We start from the raw sequence: 14,972 nt of genomic DNA on the forward strand, positions 1-14,972 counted from the left end.
TAAAAAATGTTTCTTTAATTTAATAGTTTTTGACCGTATTTCAAAAATAAACTGTAAAAAAGAAATCTGTAAAAAACAGAAGTTTTCTGGCATCTGGGGCACCAGAAATAAACTGTAAAATATTTTTTTTCCCCTGTAAAATTACATTCCCCTGTTTTTTTCTTGTAAATTTGCTGTCTTTTTCTGTAATTTTACGGTTTCTGTAAATCTTTATTTTATTAATTTAATGGAAAATCTGTAAAAATAGCAGATAAATTTCTTTAGTGCTGTCTATGGTGAAAGTTTTTGTGACTCAAGATGACATTAGTATCTTGAATTAAATCATCCATTTGAGCAGGGCCATGAACAGACATTTTGAGGGGCAGTGGCCGAAACAAAAAAAAGGCACTAAGGGTTGGGGTAGTAGAAGACAGTACACGCTCTTAGAAATGTCTTTCTACTTTTTACACTGTACCACTCAGTAAATATGTAAATCTATATTTTATGTTGTTCTATGTTAAGGTACAACTCTTTTAAAACATTAGTAGCCAATACGGCATTTTCACAATAAATTTTCAACATTTCAAACATTTTTCAACATTATTTGCGGGTGCAAAAGCAAAATTTACATTTGTGCATTTGGAAGACACTTTTATCCAACGTGACTTACTGTACATTGCATTATACTATACATTTGATTCTGAGTATGTGCAATCCCTTGGATCGAACCCATGAACTTGCCGTAGTGCCACGCTCTAACCACTGAGCTACAGGAAATATTGATGCATTAACATTAACAAATGATTCAATGGTTTTCACATGCTCTCCTGCTATCTGGGCTACTATTAATAAAATGTAATTTATATGATATATGTTATAGATTACTGGTTTCCACTAAGAAAAAAGATAATGGGAAATGTACTGCACAGGAGTTACATTGTGACAACCTGTTAGCTTTGTGAAATCATTTTCTACAAAATGTGCCAATAACAGCAAATTTGGTGTTATTTATATGAGATCGACACGACGATTTGATTTGACAAGAATTCTCATTTTCTTATGAGAACATGGATATTTTTATACAAGTTGTTAGCAGTTAGCACCACTGGGCCAACCCCAACCCCCCATACCCCCCCCCCTGCACGGCCCTGCATTTGAGTGCATAACAATCTGAATGGAAAGAAGCTGAGGTAGTAACGCCACTAGACAAATTAGATTTTTAAATGCAAACTTTGGGTCTTATAAATAGACAGTGTTACAATGGTTAGTGTCATGTGAAGGACAGAATTTTCAAAAAGTTATTTTAAAGTGATTTATTTTTTACAGGTGGACAGGTCTAAATATAAGAGATGAATTGTACTGTAGCATTCACCTATTTAAAACTCCATTCTAACCCTGTAAGAACATTCAGGGGGTGACTTGGCCCATTGAAACAGGTATACTTTTTGTATTTGACAGTAACTTACATTGTACTTAAAGTAGACTATACTGTACATGTTATGTACAGTATGTGTGTTTCTTGGGAACCTTGACATACAAATGCTCTGCTGAGACTATCATGTTTCTCTGTTATAAGGGGTTAAAATCAACCATTACTTGCATAAATAAACAGTTATTAAAATTGTGGAAGTGCAAGTCAATTTAGAGTTCCATTTTTGAAATAAGAAAATGTTTTAAAATAAGTGAAAATGATTGTTTGAATAAGATTGAATATTTAATTTTACAGTTCTCACTATTGGAAACTGAAAGTCCTTTCAGTTTGTTGTGAGAAAAGCCGGCTACCTATCAAGATATCTTATTTAGAATAGAACAGAATAGAATAGAACTGTATTGTCACTGTTTAGGAACAATGAAATAAATAAAGTTTAGCAGCTCTTCTGGATGACAGGTAAACAATGATAAAAAACACAATCATAAAATTATAAGAAATAAAATATATACCGTTAAATGTAAGAGCAGCCAAAGACCTATATGCATAGACAAAAATATAAATCCTCTGAGGTAGTGCATTGACAGTGCAAGTAAAGTGATAGTGCCGCAGAGTAATGTAGGGGAGGGATATTGCACTCTTATAGGAGTTTTTTATTGCACAGTTTAGTTTGGTTGGGAGTGTGGTCTTTTAAAATGCAGTTGGCCTTCTTCTGAAGCCGGCCAGTGTAGATGTCAGTATGGGCAGTGACATACCAATCACACGCTCAGCTGCCCTCACTACCCTCCGCAGGTCCTTCCTGTTCTCTTCTGGAGTACCACACCATGCTGCAGGAAGTTAACAGGCTCTCTATGGCAGACCGATAGAAGTTGGGCAGCCGGTTTTGAGGTAAGCGAGCGTGGTTCATGCTGCACCATGCTGTGAAATGCTGAATTTCCTCCCTGTAGTCTTTCACACTGTTGTCTGATTTCAGCCCTGCTATGGTGGTATCATCAGCAAACTTGACAATGGTGCTTGTGGAATGAATGGGGGAGCAGTGAAGAGTGAGTAGGAGGGGACTGAGAACACATCCCTGTGGAGTGCCAGTGTTCAGGATGACAGTGGATGATGTGAGGTTTCCCATCCTGACGTTCTGGGGTCTGTTACTCAGAAAGTCCAGTATCCATGAGCACAGAGAGCTGCCTAAGCCTAGGCTGTTTATCTTTTGAGACAGTTTATGGGGAACAACTGTATTAAAGTCTGAACTGAAATCCCCAAATAGCATTCTCAAATAGGTGTTTCCCCTGTCCAGGTGAGTGAGCGCTGTGTGGAGAGCTGTGAAGACGACATCCTCCGAAGACGGGTTATCCATCTGTTTGCTTGGTATGCAAATTGATGTTTATCAAGGTCAGCAGGGATGGCAGGTTTAATGAATGAGCCTCTCAAAACATTTAGTGATGATGGGGGTTAAGGCAACTGGCCAATAGTCATTTCGGAACCGGAATAATTAAGATTTCAGGCATAGGGACGATGGATTGTAGAAGCGAGAGATTAAAAATGGTGGTGAATATCCCTGCTAGCTGGTCTGCACAGGTCTTCAGGATTCTGGATTTCTTTATGGAATGCTTGAAAACATATTACAGTTGGTCTTATTGCAAGAGGGATTATATTGACTAAATTAAAACAAAAAAGCAGGTAAAACTATGGCATAGTGTTCAGTGACAGGGTTACACTAAGGTGAGTTCATTATATTTTTGTCCTCAAAAGTGTTTTTGAATGTAAGCAGTGAATTTAAAACTGCTTTGTGTATAGTTTTCTTAGGCTCAAGTTCAGCTGTTTTTTTCACTGATCTCAGACACACTACTGCACAATCTCATTGAGAACAATGGAGACCAATGATCCAGAAAGCTGGAAGCAATGTTGTTCTTGACATCAGCAGTATCACTGTGCCTCCTCTCCTCAACATTAATTCCTTCTCTTAAAAATAAAAGTGCTACAAAAGGTTCCTCACAGTGATGCCATAACCCCAGTTCAAATTTGTAAACTTGAACATCTCCCACCTCCTACATATACTAAATTAACTCCCTTTGTTCTCTATAAGACAACATTCATGAACTTCAAATTTAAAGTTTTGGGAACTTCCCAGAGACATTTTATGGAAAGAAGAAAAGTAAGTGCTGAATCATTTCCATTAAGCAAAATTTGTCTTGAAATGTTGTTATTTTTATATGATTATATGAACACTTTAATTAATTAATTTTCTAACCTAATTTATCAATGCTTTACCATGGGACACGTTTAAAATATTCCCCCTGGTGGACTTTATTAGTTATTACCTCCATTTTGATCTCCGTTCATTTTAAAAATGTATTTATATATACAGTACATATACAGCAATATATCATATACATTCATATTGCTATTGGCACTTTCTGCTTGCTAACTGCATTTCTACCACATTCATAACTGTAACTGTTTAATTCTGACTGGAAGACAATTGAATACTAAATGCCTGAGAGGAAATAGAGGCTATGTGGATTTGAAATAGATAAGTCACACACTACTGAGATCATCTATCTCATTCATTAATGATTTGGTGAAGCCATAAATTAATTAGGAGAGAAATGAACTCCACATGACATGTTATTTAAACCATTTAACTGGTAGTAGTTAAAGACTAGCCATTTACTGTATAAAAAGAACATTGTATAAAATAGGACGGATGAAAGATTAGCTATAGGCCCTTTGCTATAGGCCCACTTAGAAATACAGTCTTTGCATGAGCAATAAACATTAAAAATAGACAGCCTGCAAATAGAATCACCATTCTATTTCTCGGCTGCTAAGAGGTTTATTTCAAGGTTTTGATATTTATAATCTGAAGCGCCATTTTTACATTTACAGGTTAGAAAATAAGCCATTCTTCTAGGTTAAAAACTATAGTCATTGTCAATTCAATCCCACGTTATTGTTGACATTTCTTCCAAAATTTGTCCAAATAATTTATACACATCCACATCACACAAAAATAAACATCACAATCATAAAAACAAACAATGGCAACACATACCCATCCCCCTAAAATTCCTATTTTTTCAGAATCACAAGGTCTACTTGGATCCCTAATTCTGATGTATTGATTTTATCGACTGATAAACAAAGGAAATATGTAGTCTATTCATTCTATATGGTACTCTACGTCTTTTATTTGATGGCAGAAAGTTGATCAGTCATGATTTTATCTGTAAGAGGGACAGCATTTTTTCTCATACAGCCTAGTAAAGCTTGGCTCCAAAATTTGGCCCACAATAGATATCAATCTGACCAATCTAGCTTTGGTTTGAAAAACTAAAACAAAAGCAAAATCTGTTTGCTTGCACAAAAGGATCTTAGCCTCCGTATTGTTGTACTTTACAGCAACATAATCTATATGTACACTCCATGACAAAGCAGTGTCTACACCTAAATATTTATAGAATGACACAATTTCAATCAGTTAGGGTTCATTTTCATTCATCATTTAATCATTTTTGTCAATAGAAGCTCTGGTTGTATAGGTAAATCCCAAAAAAAGGGCCCAAGCTATAGTTGTAGGCTTGTCTAGATGTTTCTGGATGAGATGTAACAATGTTACAAATCAAATCCCTTTTTATTGTCACCTAACCATATACACAAGTGCAACAGTTATATGCAAACTGATATGTAGTCTATCCAGTTTTGTCTTTAATTGTTTGACCACCCATAAATAGTCACTGTATCTAAGACACATGATGGTGGGTTGCCTTTCTAACATTTTGTCTATTCCAATCTGAAACTGATGGGCGGAGTTGTTAGAAATTGCCTTTGATTACAAAGCATCGGTAAATAAACACTCCGTATTTTTTATTTCTCCCAATAAGTGGTGGGGACAAAATTGACTTTGGCAAAAAGTGGTGGGGACATGACCCACCCGTCCACCTGCAAATTACGCCTATGGAAATATGCGTTATAATTTAAGCATTCGAAATGCCATGTGTTATGCATTGCAAAGTTAGGAAACGCGAATGTAAACTGTATTTGCAGACGCGTTTCAAACGCATTGATCATAATGCTTGTGTAGACTTCAGTGAAATGCGCTGGTTTCTCTCGGTGTTCTGAGCTGGTTTGTGCGAGTCTCATCGACAAACAACTCAAGCTCTTATCAGCTCCATCCAGCGCATTTACAATAAATGTGATTAGTGGATAATTTCACGCGCTTCCATGTCCAAGTGTATTCTTCCAAGTGTCTCATAGCAGACCTGTTGTTGTGCAGTTTCTGTTCATGTATGCAAAGACATTTTAGAAATCTCGACCGGATAATGTTTTACGGCAATGTCCCTAGTAAAGAGTATGTAGGCTATGTGTGGTAACCCTATCTACATACAGTTAGGGTGATATTAAATGACTAGATTGCCTTCTCTATGCAACTTCGTCAACCTCGTTTCGTTTGGTCACACCACAAGGTGTCACTGTGGCTTTAAAGCTTCAGCACCGCCGCTCTGAGATTGATTGCTAATGTCTGCGGTGAAACACGCCCCCACTCATTAGCATACAGACAAAGAAATGCATAAATAAATAAATGTAGAAATAAATAAATGTAAAAATAAATAAATGTAGGAATAAATACATATATACATGAATAAATGTGGAAATAAATAAAATTGGAAATAAATAAATGTATAAATAAATAAATGAAAAAAAAATAAGCGTGAAAAAATATATATTCATTTATTTTTGCTTTTTTACATTTCTTCATGGATTTATTTTTGTATTTATTTATTTCTAATTAAGTCAATTCTGGAATTCCATATAGGGGAACCGTATAAAATAACGCCGTGAGAGCAGCAAAGAGTGGAACCCAGCGCTTTCCCAACATAATCACAAGGCAAGTGTGAGGGAAACCCCCTCAGCCAATCAGCGTAGCCGCAAGCACGAGCATTAAGCCCATTGCATGCCGCGCAAACAGGAGCCATCAGAAACGGTTCTACTGTATGTTCGGGCAAAATGCATCATTTCAGCTGCCGCAGTGGGTAATGTGTTCAATCACGCCGTGAGAACAGCGAAAAACAGCTCGACTTTAGCGGAGCTAACACATAACTTTCACCACATAACCCTTGGCAGTAGCACACAGCACAACTCCCACTGACTCCACACCTTACATAGGCTCTAAGACGATTGGAGACCACATTAGCTACGGGATCCAATCAAAACACTCAGAACTCTGGGGGATACCATACCACCATAGTTTGCAGGAATGCTATGCCACTACACTGAGCAGGGTAGCAATACACATAGAAGAATAACAAGTATAAAAACGGCAAGTGCCGGGGCCGAGCAAGGTAGAAACAAACCCTGTACATTAAGTGCTGGCATGCAGCCAGCGATATAGAATAAATAACACAGGGCCGAGGCAACCAGTGTACATAGTGAGGATGGAAATACAACACGCGTCGCGACAATGCGACCAGTCCTCGTTCCCACACACTACCCACACATGCCAGTGTACAACTCGGAGTTGGGGTGTTCATTCGAGTCTATAGACTCAATAGGAACGGCTAAGAGAAGCGGTGAACTTTATCAGATGGGGGAACCATTTTGTATAAACGGAAACGGCTAGCTGGCACTTGGCTAGAGTACTATTAGCACATCCCCTACAGGTGGCCTCGTGACAGGGAGAAAAATAAACGCAGTGCGCGATCTCCTCCATTGCGAACAGACCTTAGTAGCCCACGTGAACTTCACAGATGAGCTCGAACCGAGACTGAGTCTGGAGAGCATGATCATATGTTTACACCCTTGTTAACATGCTTTATGCTCCCCAAAGACGCTGCACTTGCGGCTGTTCGGCACATTTCACTAACGGGCCAATCGACAGCACAGAGAGCTCAAAATCAAGCGAACGGCGCTCGACCAGTGCTATAACGGTGCACATGATAAGGGCAGTAAACTGAGCACACAAAGAAGACAGAGACAACTGTGCACAAGCAGTAGTAACACAATGCGACCGCTCGCACAAGGCAGACACCTTATACAAGGGGTAAGCTCGTATGTGGGAAACGGTTGAAGCATAGCAAGCCAGCGGCTCTCAGCCAGCAGCACTAAGGACAGAAACCGGTGCGGCTAGCTCTGTATCCAGCTGTCCTACAAGCATTACACAGAGCAACGGCAAACATGCAGTACCAGCTGTTTAACAAACGCGGGCTCGAGCGGCTGCTGATAGGGCAGCACCGCCGCAAAATCCAGCCATGTGTCAAAATAACAGGAACGCGAATACATTCGCTCTCTGAATCAGTTCACATTCAGAATGGTCACATGAATCACAGAAAATGCCTTACGACAAGGGGTTGTCTGGATTAAAACAAATATATGGCTCAGTTGGGGTACAATAACCCGTATGACGATCTGTGAACCGCCGAAAGCACCTCATATAAGTGACTGTCTGGATATGCCATTGTAATGAGTTCAATAGATAGGAAGGAAGAGGACGAGGTTGGCTGGACTGCTACTGGCTTTATTAAGATCAAAATAGATACAAAACTTAACAGATACGGGTGTTCACTTAGCACCCCCTTTAAATCGGAAGTATATAACACAGTCTTTCGATAGTGGCTTCTTCCAAGATTGCTCCTTCGATTCCTCTGAGTTCCACACAAAGACCAGTAAGCAGTCCGTCTCTCTCTCAATTCCACTCTGTCGTCACGGTCCTTAAATGCGGTTTCTCCAGGCCCTTACTGAAACGAGACGCAGGTGTTCATCATTTGCACTTGACCCACGTACTCACGCTCGTCTCCCAGCTCTTTCTCCCGCTGCAGACCTCACTGAACCACGGCCCCCTTGCCACAGCCCTACATATGATAGAAGGCAAAAAGTGAGGACCTATTAGTAGTGAGGAGGCACATAATAAGTGCGCAATGATGGGCAAGGTCCGGGACAGGATGGTGACTATCAGTCAACTTGGGGCAAGAAAACATTGCAAAGCCGTAACTCTGGACGGCGGAGCCACGTCCGGCTCTCGCGAATGTCCACTCCCAGCACCGGTGTTTTCTGCCAACTGCAACCGAGATCACACCGTTGAAGCGGGGTGATCTGCGACAAAACTGGATTGCATAACCGCGCATAGTGCACGGTAGTCAGTCACATTTCGTAGTAGTAGGCAAATTTATCGGCCATTCAAACAGAAGTATGATAGGGAACAGCACTGAGTGACCGGGGCGTTGTGAACTCATAATAACACTGCTCTACCAGCTGCCATACATGCGGGGTAGCTTAAAGCTTCACAGATCCATTGCTCGATACAGGGGGCTTAGCGCTGCGTATACAGGAGCACTGAAAACCTAATTTGTATCAGCATACAACAGGACGCCACTGTGCAGGGAGCTGGAGGCAAAAAACACTAGGTAGTGAAGCTGCACATATACAGCTGAACAGCACCAAACCAGCACTACCCTCAGGTCACACACATCTCCTGGGGTCCGTTATGAGGCTGGGACACAAGAGATACAGCAGCATACATAAGTAACGAGCTCCAGGTTGGAAGTCTGTGCAAAAGCGCGCGCACACCCATACAGTCACATGGGCAGCGTTGCTTCCATGGAACTTGGTGGAAAGCCTGCACCCTTTAAGCCAAAAGGATTTACACAGGTATTACAGACGCTTCGCATCCGTATAATATAAAATATAGTGCACACGTAAAACACATTACGGTGTACTTTGGACATGGGAAGTGATGGTTAAGATGGAATCAAAACCGGATCTCCTATGCAGAAGAGAGCGGCTCTGACCACTGTCCTACAGGGGGCGCCTCACAAATGCATGGAGCACGTGCGTGAAAAGGCTCGGCGCCATTTTGAACCTCGCCCATGTGAAAGAATAATGACAACATGTGCTGACACGGCATGCCGCCATTACAATAGGGTCCCACTCTGAATTACACAGCATATATAAAAGGCAAAACCTAAGGGAAGGTTCGCTCATTGTGTGAGAAAACGGCTGAATTACACAGCATATATACAAGGCAAAACCTAAGGGAGGGTCTGCTCATTGTGTGAGAAACGGCTGAATTATACAGCATATACACAAGGCAAAACGTATGGGAAAGGTTTGCTCATTGTGAGATTACTGCTGAATTAGTGTAGAGCTGAGGCAGCCTCTCCAGAGGCGGAATACGCCTTCTCCGCTATTTGGACAGTCACCCCAGCCTCGGACCGCAGAGAAAACGAGGACGGGCACAGGTGTGCTGTGATCGCCTGCTTGAAGGGAGGAATGTGCGCATATGCGCGGAATGCTTCAGCTCCACCCACCAAGGCGAAGATGGCCAATCCTGAAGCGCGTCCCGACCTCCTCGTGAACATCGAGAAAAGGGCGCACGTTTCTTAAGGGCGCTGTGGCGGCTGCAGAAACCAAGTGGCCAGCTTACTCCTCGCCAACTCCTCGGGGGAGTCCATCAAGGCCGAGGTCTCGCACAGCCTAGGCGAGGACACAGAAGAGCTCTACGTGAAGCGCATGGGGGCATCACACTCCGCTCGCTCCCTCTCGGACTCAGACAGGTCCCTGTTGGAAGCTGCCAGCGACATGAGGACTCTAATCGGCGAAGAAGACCGGCACTGATGGCGGTCCGGCACTCCATTTCCCCGGGGGGGAGGGGTGGCAGTCCCAACAGCGGCTCGCTGGCAGCAGCGGGATGCTGCCTAACAAAATCTCCGAGGGCGGCGACTCTCCGAGCCTTCGACACCCGCACCGGAAGGTACTCGCAGTGCGGGCAGTAGAATCGGAGAGAGCCGCTTCCGCATGGGCCAGACCCGGGCAGAGTACGCAGTGAGCATGCGTGTCCTGTGGGTCGATGGGCCCAGAACATAAGGCACACACGGGCATGCTGGAACACACGAGTAGAAGGATCCTAGTTCATCCTCTTCTCATGGCAGTATCCTCAACAGCACGCAAAGGTAAGTGAAGGAGAAAGATTCTGAGGTTATGTGGTCCAGACGGTGTAATATATGGGGTGGCGACCACGCCCCTAAGCGCCATCTTGGACCACATTGGCCAGTTACATTTTCATTTCTACTGGCGTTATTCAATAAGGTTTCAGTAAGGTTTAGAGAAGGGGATTCCCCTAGCATTACACACAATGTTGAGAGACCTCTCTCAAAAGGGAACTCTTGAGTTTTCACCAATAAAATGTGTAACACTACGTTTTACTACGAAATTATATGTAATATCTAATTATATAGTCAAGTCAGATTTATTTTTATAGCACTTTATTTTTATTGTATCAAAGCAGTTGAATCCAAAAAAAGCAAAAACAAAAGAAAAACACATGTTAGCCAAACATAGCATAAATAGATATAGTTGTATAACTTGGAAAGCTTTCCGCAACATCTCGCGAGACCTGGGCAAAAAGTCTCATGATATATCCAGAACGTGATGCATGATGGGATACACTTAGCCCTGAATACCGCTCGGAAGCGAGCTCTTACTTCCTGTCGTGTGCACGCGCTCTCTAGTGGCCAAGACCACAAGTGGGGGTATTTGGAGGAAGCCTACCCTTCTAAAATCCATACACTACATGGTTGAGTGCATAGTTTAAGTGCATAGTATGTCATTTGGGACACAGCAATGAATCCGAGCTGGTTGTGTTCAGGGGCCGGTTGCACCAGCCGTGCGTAAGTTACAACTTAGCCTAAACGGGCACTTAGGCTGCGTCCAAATACCACATTAATTACATGTTTACACTTGCTAAGTGTGTCCCAGAAATACATGCTCAATTGGGATTCACTAGAACACTTGGGCCAAAAACAAGAAATACGTCATTAAAGTAAGTGGTCAAGTGCAAAGACTGCAAGTGGGGGTATTTGGACACAGCCTAAATTACAATTTATGCACTAGATATTTTTGAGTTGCATCATTCAACTTAGTTGAAGCGTAATGTTACGTATTAACTAAATATTTAGCCTCCTGTCAGGAGTAACTGTAATACAATAGCAGACTCACTGAACTAACTGAATAAACTCTTGTTTCACTCGACATTCTTCAATCATTTACAGTCACTTACCTTTTAAAATAGAGAACATAATGTGATGACATTTAATTTTTGACAGCTCTAACAAGAACCGTCCTAGCGCGCCGTGTGTGTATATTTGCCTGTGTTGTGCATATCAAAATAATCTTCTTTTTATTTCATTTGCGGTTGGCAGTAAAATGATATCACCCATATTGCATGACATGTATTTTTGCGTTAATTAGGCTGTATTGTTCATCAGCATTTGTTTATTAATCTAATTTGAAATATGTTATTTATGACAGGTAGTATTCTATTTAATACTTTTTTTACCGTTATTATGGTACGTAAATGGTGGACGTAGTAGAAAACGCGCATGCGCAAATGATAATTCTGTTTTGCGATGAATTACGACACTGCACGATCTGTTCCAGCTTGCGCACTGTCACTTGTCGCTACCCGATCCGTCCCGGACAGAGATGGGAAGTAACGAAGTACAAATACTTCGTTACTGTACTTAAGTAGATTTTTCTGGTATCAGTACTTTACTCCACTATTTATTTTTCTGACGACTTTTTACTTTCACTTCTTACATTTTTACGCAAATACCTGTACTTTCTACTTCTTACATTTTCAAACCAGGCTCGTTACTTTAGTTTTAATCTGTATTTGATGCACATTCAATATTATTTCTTGTCATTGTGTGACTTTTTCAACCTAATGATAGGTCTGCCTAAAAGCCGAAGCGCTGTGTGAGGTGGCCACTAGCCAATCAAATGTAAGAAGGCGGGAGTTACTGTTTACAGAGCAAAGCGGTGACCAATCAAATCAAAGAAGACGGAGTAACTGTTCTCAGATCTCGAGCGTGATATTATGCATCATGTGGTGACTCGTGAATGGTAGGGTTTTTTAGCGCGAAAGGACCAGATTTTAAATATGTAATTTAGCTATTTAGCTATTCGCATGTTCTACAAACATATACTTCACGAAAGATGTACTGTAGCTCTGTCAGAAGTTAAAGCAGCTCGTTAAGGTAAGCGCATTATTGTTGCTGTTGTTCATTAGTATGTATGAATTGCATATTTTTTGCTATCGTGTGTGCGTTAAGTTCATGAACGAGTGAAAAATACCTGCTCATTGCGTTGCTTTCGATTAACTAATTATAGTGGGCACTTTTGCACAAAAATGCGCTAATTTCCTGATTGCCATTTGAAGTGGTTTCTGGACATATCCTATTAGTCTTATTTTCTTAATGCATTTGCCTTGTTTGATCTGTTTGATCTATTTTCCTGATTTTTATTATATTTTTTCATCTTGTCATGATTAAAATTATAAGGAAATAAAAAACGATCCTTATCAACGTTGATTGACATTGCAATAAAATACTATCACGTTATTTTGGAAGTTAAAAATTGGGGCTGGTTTTTGTTGGAGTGAGTAGGTAGTGGCCTTTGGGCTGGAAATCAATCACCTAATCTAGCAACACTGACATCAGTTTTAATGTTGAACGAGTGTAACGTACAATGAGGCTAAACATTTAATATTTTAAAGCGAGGCATAATGTCAAGAAATGTGTTTAACCAATCGAGAAAAATAGTAATGGTTACCAAGTAAATTGACTTGCCTAATTAATTATCTCTTTATTTCTCAGTTTTCTCTTTTTGACAAGATCTCCCAACTTTGTATAATGATATGTCCATGAATGGGCTGTGCTTAAAATTTAAAGGGACAGTTAATCTAAAATTGAAAGCAGTGAAATTCTGTTATAAAATGGTTTGACAATCACAGTACCAAACAGTCATTAACTGGCTATTACGCATCGCAGACATAGGCTAGTAGTCTAAGAAACTGCCACGGACCAAGGCTGAAGGCAACACAAAGAATAGCTAAAATTATGGTTGAGAACTTGAGACAAAGGGAATTCTGTCACAATTATTATCAATACGCTTATCCTTTACACTCTTATCTTACATCATAATTGTATTATAAATTTGTGTTTTTTTCCACTACCTAGGTAGTGGCAAATAGATTTATTCCATCAGTCATTTTTATGCTTGTGTTCTACATAATGGTAGTTCAGTTGTGAGGTACGAGGGTGACTCTAAAACAGGTAGTAGTATTGGTTACTTTTTACTTAAGTACATTTTAGAGCCCATACTTTATACTTTTACTTGAGTAAACAAGTTTAGTCAGTACTTCAACTTTTACTTGAGTACTTTTAAACATGAGTATCTGTACTTCTACTTAAGTAAAGGATGTGTGTACTTTTGCCATCTCTGGTCCCGGAAACACGATTTGTTCCGCGCATGCGCGAAACTGACGCCACGTCCGGTTGATACAATTTACGGCAGTTAAAAAAAAGTTTGTTCCATACCGGAAATAGTTTTTAAATAAACTCTTTATTGAACATTGCATTTAACATCAAAAGACATTAAACACATTACAATTTGTAATGGTTTGGAGAAACGTACGAGGGATACACTAAGAATCCTGTTATATGTCAGCAGTGAGAAATAGATTTTTATTTATAAAAAATGTTTTTTGTTTATAGTAAAACTAAGTTTATTTTTATTAATGATTCTCTTCTTAAATACTTTTTTTGGCAAAATATGTGAAGGTCAATATGTGGCACAAAATGTTACCCCAATTAAATAATTGAAAAATTAAATACAAATGTTAACCATTAAGTTGAATTTTAAGACACCATTTAGTAAAGTGTGTTTTATTTATGTTATGCTCTACATATTTTAGCATACTTTAACAAATGTCTGTATTTAAGAAACACACAGAGTTTTCTGAATTCATTCAATTTATTTATTTATACATTTGTTCCTTCTTTTCTTTAGTCATTCATTCATTCACTCACTACCTCCTTCCATCTCTCCCTCCCTCAGTCACACACTCCCTCCCTCCCTCCCTCCCTCACTCACTCACTCACTCACTAATCTATTCATCTACTTAAATTGCTGATTGAGGAACATGGCATTGACCTTTAGGCCGTGTTTATCAATACAGTATGCCAAAAAATGTTTCCATGTCTTCTTGATACTGAAATACAAACAAAAAGTCATACTTCGCCTTGGAAAATTGACCCCTCAGGACCTTTCTGATGACATTTTGTTGATCGTCCCTGTGCATCTGCAAAAATACAGGCTCTGTCACCTCTCCATGGAGTAAGTCTCTGTGACTTTGTACTCAGTCCCATGCTGAATGTAGGTCTCTGACAATGGCTGGCTGCTGCACCTGGTAAAGTAAAGACACAAGTTTATATGTCGCTACCCGATCCGTCCCGGAAACACGATTTGTTCCGCGCATGCGCGACGACGCCACTTCCGGTTAATCCAGTTTTCACCACAGTCGACTCAATCCGTTCAGGGGTCGCTCGATTTGTACTGCGCATGTGCAAAAGCGCATCACGACACTTGTCCTGCGGATGTGCTCGATTAGATATTTGGTGATGAGTATATGTGATAGCAGTATGGACTCTTTTGCATTTGATGAACAACTTAAATATTATCTCTTAAAATGAGAAATTCCTGACAGCCCTACAGAGCGTCGGAAGGTAAAACGGGC

This window comes from Triplophysa rosa, linkage group LG7, assembly GCF_024868665.1.
Source record: "Triplophysa rosa linkage group LG7, Trosa_1v2, whole genome shotgun sequence".
In the NCBI taxonomy this organism is placed as follows: domain Eukaryota; kingdom Metazoa; phylum Chordata; class Actinopteri; order Cypriniformes; family Nemacheilidae; genus Triplophysa; species Triplophysa rosa.